The following is a 7,228-nucleotide window of genomic DNA, read 5'->3' as shown; positions in this document are numbered from 1 at the left end:
TGTACAACCAGAGATATGAAAAGTTGTGCCACAATTGTGTACCATGAATCAAAATGCATTCTGCTATCATATATACCTAATTAAAATAAATTAATTTAAAAAAAGAAAATATGACTTGAATTCAAAGCTATTAGATGCTGTGCTTTGAATTTTCTGAGGCTTTAAAAACATTGTAAATCTGCTTGATGTAAGATTTTTTCATGATCCTATATAAGCAAAATCTTTGGTTACAAACTTGTTAAAATAAAATCAACTTCTTTGAAGTAGTTGGAAAGGAATATGGCATTGGTTCTTTAAAAGTTTAGTGAGATTCAGCAATGAAGCCTGGTCCTAGGCTTTTATCTGTTGTTTTCATTATTGATCCAATATTCATATTTGTTATTAGTCTGCTTAGGTTTTCTGATTTCTAGTTTAATATTGGTATGTTAAGTGTCTCCAGAAATTTGTCCATTTTTTCCCCCTAGGTTTTCCAATTTTTTGATAATAGTGCCTAACAATCCTTGGTACTTCTGTGGTATCAGTTGTAATGTCTCCTTTTTTATGTCTGATTTTTATTTAGATATTCTCTCTTTTCTTAGTCTACCTAAAAGTTTGTCAATTAAAAAAAATTTGTAGTTGTACAGCATACCTTTATTGTTTGTATATGTTTGTTTATTTATTTATTTTTTTGTGGTGCTGGGGATTGAACCCAGGGCCTTGTGCATGCAGGGCAAATACTCTTCCAACTGAGCTATATCTTTTCAAATTATCAACTTTTTTTTTCATTCATCTTTTCTAATTTTTAGTTTTTTAAATTTTTGTTCTGATCTTTATTATTTTGTTCCTTCTGCTAGTTTTGGATTTGATTTGTTCTTGTTTTTCTAGTTCCTTGAGCTACATTGTTAGGCTGTTTTAGTCAGCTTCCCACACTATAACAATTGCCCCAAGAATAAAGGTTTATTTTGATTCACAGTTTTGGAGGTTCCAATTGATGGTGGAACAGCCCTGTTACTTTTGGGCCTGTGGCAAGGCATCATATCAAGGCAGGAGCATAGGGTGGCTCACCTCATGGCCACGGAGCAATAACAACAACAAAAGAGACAAGAGCCCAGGTTCCCAAGAACCTCTTTGAAGGCATGCTCCCACTGGCCTAAGGCCTCCCACAAGGCTCTGCCTTTTAAAGTTTCCAACTCCTCCCAGTAGGATCAAGCTGGGGCATTTGAGGACATTCCAGATCCAAACTATACCAGATTGTTTATTTGAAATCTTTCCTATTAAAAAAAAAGTTGGAACTTATTGAAATAAACAAAACTCTTTGTAAAATCCCAGCAGCTTTAGTTATGAAAGCATGGTACCTGTGTACATAAACTTGCACCACAGGTGGGACTGGCTCATCTCTATTTCATTCTATTCACAATTTTTCAAGCCTTTGGTGTCTGCAGTATTAGTGTTGGTGGATCCTACAATGCTGAACAAGGAAGAAAGAAAAGAAATTATAGAACAGCTACAAATAAGAATCTATAGTTTGAATATAACCTTTTAGAGATTGGGGGTGGGAAATACTATATTTAGGGTTCTGGAAAACACCTTAATTCTGAGTCAATATTCTACAGCTGACTTGTTTTAATCTCTGTCTTACTCTGTCATTTCACCTCTCTGTTACTCAGTTTCCTATCTATTAAACTGACATAACACCATCTCCCAGGGTAATTGTGCTAATCAAATCATTTAATACATGTCAAGCACTTGGAATGCTGTTTCAAGCATTCCAAGCATTGAGATCATCTCAAGATACAATTTTAAAAAGGGCTGTGGATGTTGTTCCATGGTAAAGTGCATGAGACCCTGGGTTCCATCCCAGTACCACACACAAACAAAAAAAATCCCACCAAGAAATGTAAATAACTTATTGTGTCCCCTATAAAGGTCAGTAAAGCATGAAGTAGATTCTGCTATTTTTAGCTTAAGAATGGTATTCTTTAAAAGAGTGGAAACAAGTGGGACTGGGATGTGGCTCAGCACTAGAGTGTTAGCCTAGCATGTGTGAGGCACTGGGTTTGATCCTCAGCTCCACATAAAAATAAAGGTATTGTGTTCACCTTCAACTAATATATATATATATATATAGTGGGGAAACAAGTCAGTCACAGTGGTGCACATCTGTAACCTCGGCTACTCAGGAGGCTGAGGCAGGAGGATTGTTAAGTTTGAGGCCAGCATGGGCAACTTAGTGAGAACCTGTCAAAATTCTTGAAAGAGCTGGGAATGTAGCTGAGTGATAGAGTGTCTCTGGATTCTATTCCTACTACTGAAAAAAAATCCCTAGCATATCAAATTTGAAGCAAAGGTACACAGTCATCTACCACCTCTCTTGCCTAAGAAACAGACTAAAAATTAAAGGAAGCTCAGTGTTCTGTTGAGGGGCTTACAACAAAATAACAATAGAGGATGTAATCACAATATTATTTCAAGTTTTGATAACTGTCCCCCTTTTCTGCATAGAGAAAACAGAAGAAATCACAATGTATTTATAGTAGAGTCATTATCAGCACCCAGATTTTAAAACTCCAATGTTTCCTACCTGAGAGACTGAAGTAGGAGGATTTCAAGTTTGAGGTCAGCCTGGGAAACTTAGCAAGACCCTCAAAATAAAATCAAAAAGGCTGGGGGTGTAACTCAGTAGAGCACTTGCCTAGCATGGATAAGACCCTGGGTTCAATCCCCAGAACCACACACCAACAGAAAAAAAAAAAGAAAAGAAAAGAAAAGAAAAAAGAAAGAAAAAGACAAAAAAAAAAATCTAAAATGTTTCCATTACTCTTAATTTCATTTTTTTAAAGGCAAAATAAAATGAATTAGTGCAGCATGTTATATATTCAAAGTATCCTTGTGTGTTCAGTGATATATTCAGTTGTTCCTTAACCATATCTGCCTATGACCTGTCTAACCTTGAGAATACTGCCCAACCCCACCCACCTCGTGGGGTCCCTGTTAAAAGGGCCATCTAGATGGGTGTATTCAATCATACATTCTTTTCAGGGATCCTCTGTACACAGACTGAGCCATCAAAATCACTGTCTTGGCATTTAAGTCACAAGGCAGAAGTTGCTACTGGGGAGAGGCAGAGGATGGCTGCTATGGTCCCCATCCAAACCAGCCTTCCATTTCCAAGTTTTCTTTTCTTGGAGTCTAAGATGTATATTCTTTTTTAAAAAAATATTTTTTAGTTGTAGGTGGACACAATATCTTTATTTTATATTTAGTCATGCTGAGGATCAAACTCAGTGCCTCATGCATGCTAGGCAAGTGCTCTACCTCGGGGCCACAACCCCAGCCTCTAAGATGTATATTCTTCCAGTCCTCATCCTAGCCTGATTCTTGGTCAAGCAGAGTTCTTATTCTTTACTATCAGGTCCTGATTAACTATCTCTGCTTTAGTAAACTGCTAAAACTCAACATGGATATGAAGAAATAAAAACTGAGCCTGTCACTTTGTGCTTAGTAGCCGGGAAGAGAAATACATGAGCTAACAGAATGAAAAGATATTTTCAGTAGAACAACATTTTAAAGAGTCTTTTGAAATGTTGTATTCAATTACCACACCCTGTCAATTCTATTTCTCAAATATTTTTTCTTTATGCCCCCACCACCACCACTTTTTTCACACTCATAGCCATCTCTTACCTGGATGATACTCTCTTAAGCAATATAAATAGATCTAAGACGACCTGATGGCTATTTTAAGAATACTTAAATGCCAAGGCTTTTACTGATACCCTATTCCTCATGAGGACTTCTTACTAGGCGTTACTGCCTTCATTGCTTCGATTGGGCTTCTTCCATTTTCCTTAAATTATCCACAACACTGCTGAATTCAGGCTGAACTTTAATTTTTAGAAAGGGCTCAAGAATAACAGGAAAAAAAACCCCATAACATGGTGAAAGATACAATGTACCTACCTCCTTGATTAATAAGGTAGGGCTTGTTCTTTTATTCAACTAATTTTTATTTTATTTTTAAAAATATCTATTCTTAAGTTTCAGGTGGACACAATATTTTACATTTATGTGGTTCTGAGGATCAAACCCAGTGCCTCATGCATGCTAGGTGAGCACTCTACCACTGAGCCACAATCCCAGCCCCTAATTTTTAAGAAGTCTCCCTGTGTTGCCCAGGCTGACGCTAAACCTCTTTAAGCTCAAGTGATTCTCCTGTCAAAGCCTCGAAAGTAGCTGAGACTATAGGCGTGTGCCACCAAACCTGGTTCAACAAATATTTGAATGCTCTATGTGATCACCTACATGAATGTATGACACATCCCTGATCTCAAGAGGCAGGTAGCACTAGGAATTGCTGATGTTGAGGCAAGGGTAATATAGGATATAAAGAGTACAAGGAGGCAGCAGCTAGCCAGTGTGTATCACTTCAAGTCATTTTAAAATGCTGAGCTCTCCCTCTTTATCTGGAAGATTCACTAGTTATTTGAGAACTTTGGAGTGGCTCACTCTATCCCCAACTGGTGACATTACAGGGCTTTGGATAAGAGCTGGCTCCAGCTTGCAGGGGTTTCCTTTCTTCAGGGCTCTATTGGTTGTCTTGTGATGCTCGTGATAGATTTTCCCAGCTTCCAAGTCATTCAACCCAGGAAGCCAGAACTCCTCATTTCTTAGTTTTTGTGATCATAAAGATCTTAGCCGGGTGTGTTGGCACTTGACTATAATCCCAGTGACTAAAGAGACTGAGGCAGGAGGATCACGAGTTCAAAGCCAGTCTCAGCAAAAGGAAGGCACTAAGCAACTCAGTGAGACCCTGTCTCTAAATGAAATACAAAGTAGGGCTGGGGATGTGGCCCTGTGGTTGAGTGCCCCCAAGTTCAATCCCTGGTACGGGAGTGTGGAATGGGGGGTCTTAAGTTAACCACCCTTGCCACATATCCCCATCCCACCCCCACCCCCCAAAAAAGGAAGAAAAAGGAAAAACAGCAGCTACCCTAAAACAGTATTTGAGGGAAGGGAATTAGGGAAGATTTCATTGCAGTTCTGCCTAAAAAGCCAAGTCCTTAAGAGTACGAATTAGTGAACCAAGAGATTGGGGAAAGGGAGAAGACAGGAAAAGAAGTGTTCCCAAAGAGTCTAAGGATGTGTAGAAGAGCACAACATGTTAATTTACTATGCCCAGAGCATAGAGTTCAACGGTTTCTCTCTGTTCATGTTCAGGTGGAAGGCTAAACTTTTCAAACTTCCCAGAAGGGGCTTGCCCAACCCTGGCCAAAAAGAGACAGGCAATCAAGAGGAAGTTTCCTCCTCTTTCAGTCTGTGGCAGCCTTCTTGGTTTGGTGTCCCAGGCTCAGGATTCATTTCATTCTTGGTGGTTAATGCTAATAGAATCTTCCTTAGAGAAAGATTCCACAGCTGGGCACACTGTTCTTGCCTGTAATCTCAGTGACTCAGGAGATTGAGACAGGAGGATCACAAATTTGATACCAGTCTCAGCAACAGAAAGACTCCAGCATAAGATTTTACTCTGGAACCTTACTTAATAAGAACAACACAGCAGTACATTATCTTCATGCATTCAGTGAGAACTCTTGTTCACATAGCCAACATACAGCCACTTTCAGTAGACTTTCAAGCCTACGGAACTGAAATTTGCATCTAAGCATTGGCATTAATTGTGGTATGAAATTTGTAAATTCTTTCATTTCCAAGTTGCAGTTCTTTCCACCGAATAAAACCAGTGTATTTACAATTTTGTTTTGAGGATGAGAAGTTTACACAACTTAAAGATATTCTCATTGGAAGAAAGGAAGCAAACTGTTTCCAGGAATTTTAAAACTGGCATTGTACTATGGTGTTCCCTGGCCACTGCTGTCACCCAAAGTTACATGTACTTAATTTCTAGAGGCTCTAGTTCCTATTTCCAGGCTAATGACGTATTAATTTCCTTTCTAAAAGGATTGCAACAAGGCAGCAACTATTGAAAATATAGATGATCTTGGGGCTGGGGTTGGGCTCAGCGATAGAGTGCTTGTCTAGCATGTGCGAGGCGCTGGGTTCGAGCCTCAGCACCACATAAAAATAAATAAAATAAAGGCATTGTGTCCAACTACAACTAAAAAAAATTTAAAAATATAGATGATCTTGAACATGCATTCTCAATGGAGAGGAAAATTGGTTTGTGAGGAGCAAAAATATCTATTTTGCATAACACAAAAATATATACAATATGTAAACAGATATTCAGTGTAAAAATTCATGGTAATGGGCTATTAGGAAAAAGTAAATCTAAACAGGATTTTTGCGGGGAGATGATGAAGAAAAGCTTAAGAGACTCTGGTGCAGAGATTCTTTTTTTTTTTTTTGAATTTTTAATATTTTATTTTTTAGTTCTCGGCGGACACAACATCTTTGTTGGTATGTGGTGCTGAGGATCGAACCCGGGCCGCACGCATGCCAGGCGAGTGCGCTACCGCTTGAGCCACATCCCCAGCCCTGGTGCAGAGATTCTTATGTCAAGTAAGGAAAACCTTAAGTAACTACTGAATTATTAAAATTTCCTGGATAAGTGAGGTATGGTGGTGCACATCTGTAATTCCAGTGGCTTGGAAGGCTGAGGCAGGAGGATTGCAAGTTTGAGGCCAGCCTCAGCAACTTAGTGAGGCTCTAAACAACTTAGTGAGACACTGTTTAAAAAAAAAAAAAAGGCTAGGGATGTGCGCCCTATGGCAAAGCGCCCCTGGATTTAATCTCCAGTGCAAAGAAAAAAGAAAAATTCCTGGATAAACTAGAAAATCATGGGTGTTCCATTTCTTTTTTCTTTTGGTACCCCAGGGGTAGTTAATCTCTGAGCCAGATCTACAGCCCTTTTTTATACTTTAATTAGAGAAAGGGTCTACCTAAGTTGCTTAGGGCCCCCACTAAGTTGCTGAGGCTGACCTTTTTTTGTTTTATTTTTTAGTTGTCAAAGGTCCATTTATTTATTTATTTATTTATTTACTTACTTACTTACTTATGGTGCCGAGAATCAAACCCAGTGCCGCCTCACATATGCTAGGCAGGTGCTCTACCACTGAGCTACCACCCAGCCCTGAGGCTGACTTTTGTGATCACAGGAGTGCACCACTGTGCCTGGCTGATTGTTCCACTTCTAACCAATGTACTTGTGAATCGATCAAATTCTCTGGTCTTTGTTTCTCCCAGCCAAAGTCACTAAAATTGTTCAAGTGTAAAGAAAATGTGGATTTATAAG

The sequence above is a fragment of the Ictidomys tridecemlineatus genome, chromosome 10 (genome assembly GCF_052094955.1).
Source record: "Ictidomys tridecemlineatus isolate mIctTri1 chromosome 10, mIctTri1.hap1, whole genome shotgun sequence".
NCBI lineage: Eukaryota > Metazoa > Chordata > Mammalia > Rodentia > Sciuridae > Ictidomys > Ictidomys tridecemlineatus.
This window is presented reverse-complemented; position numbering follows the sequence as displayed.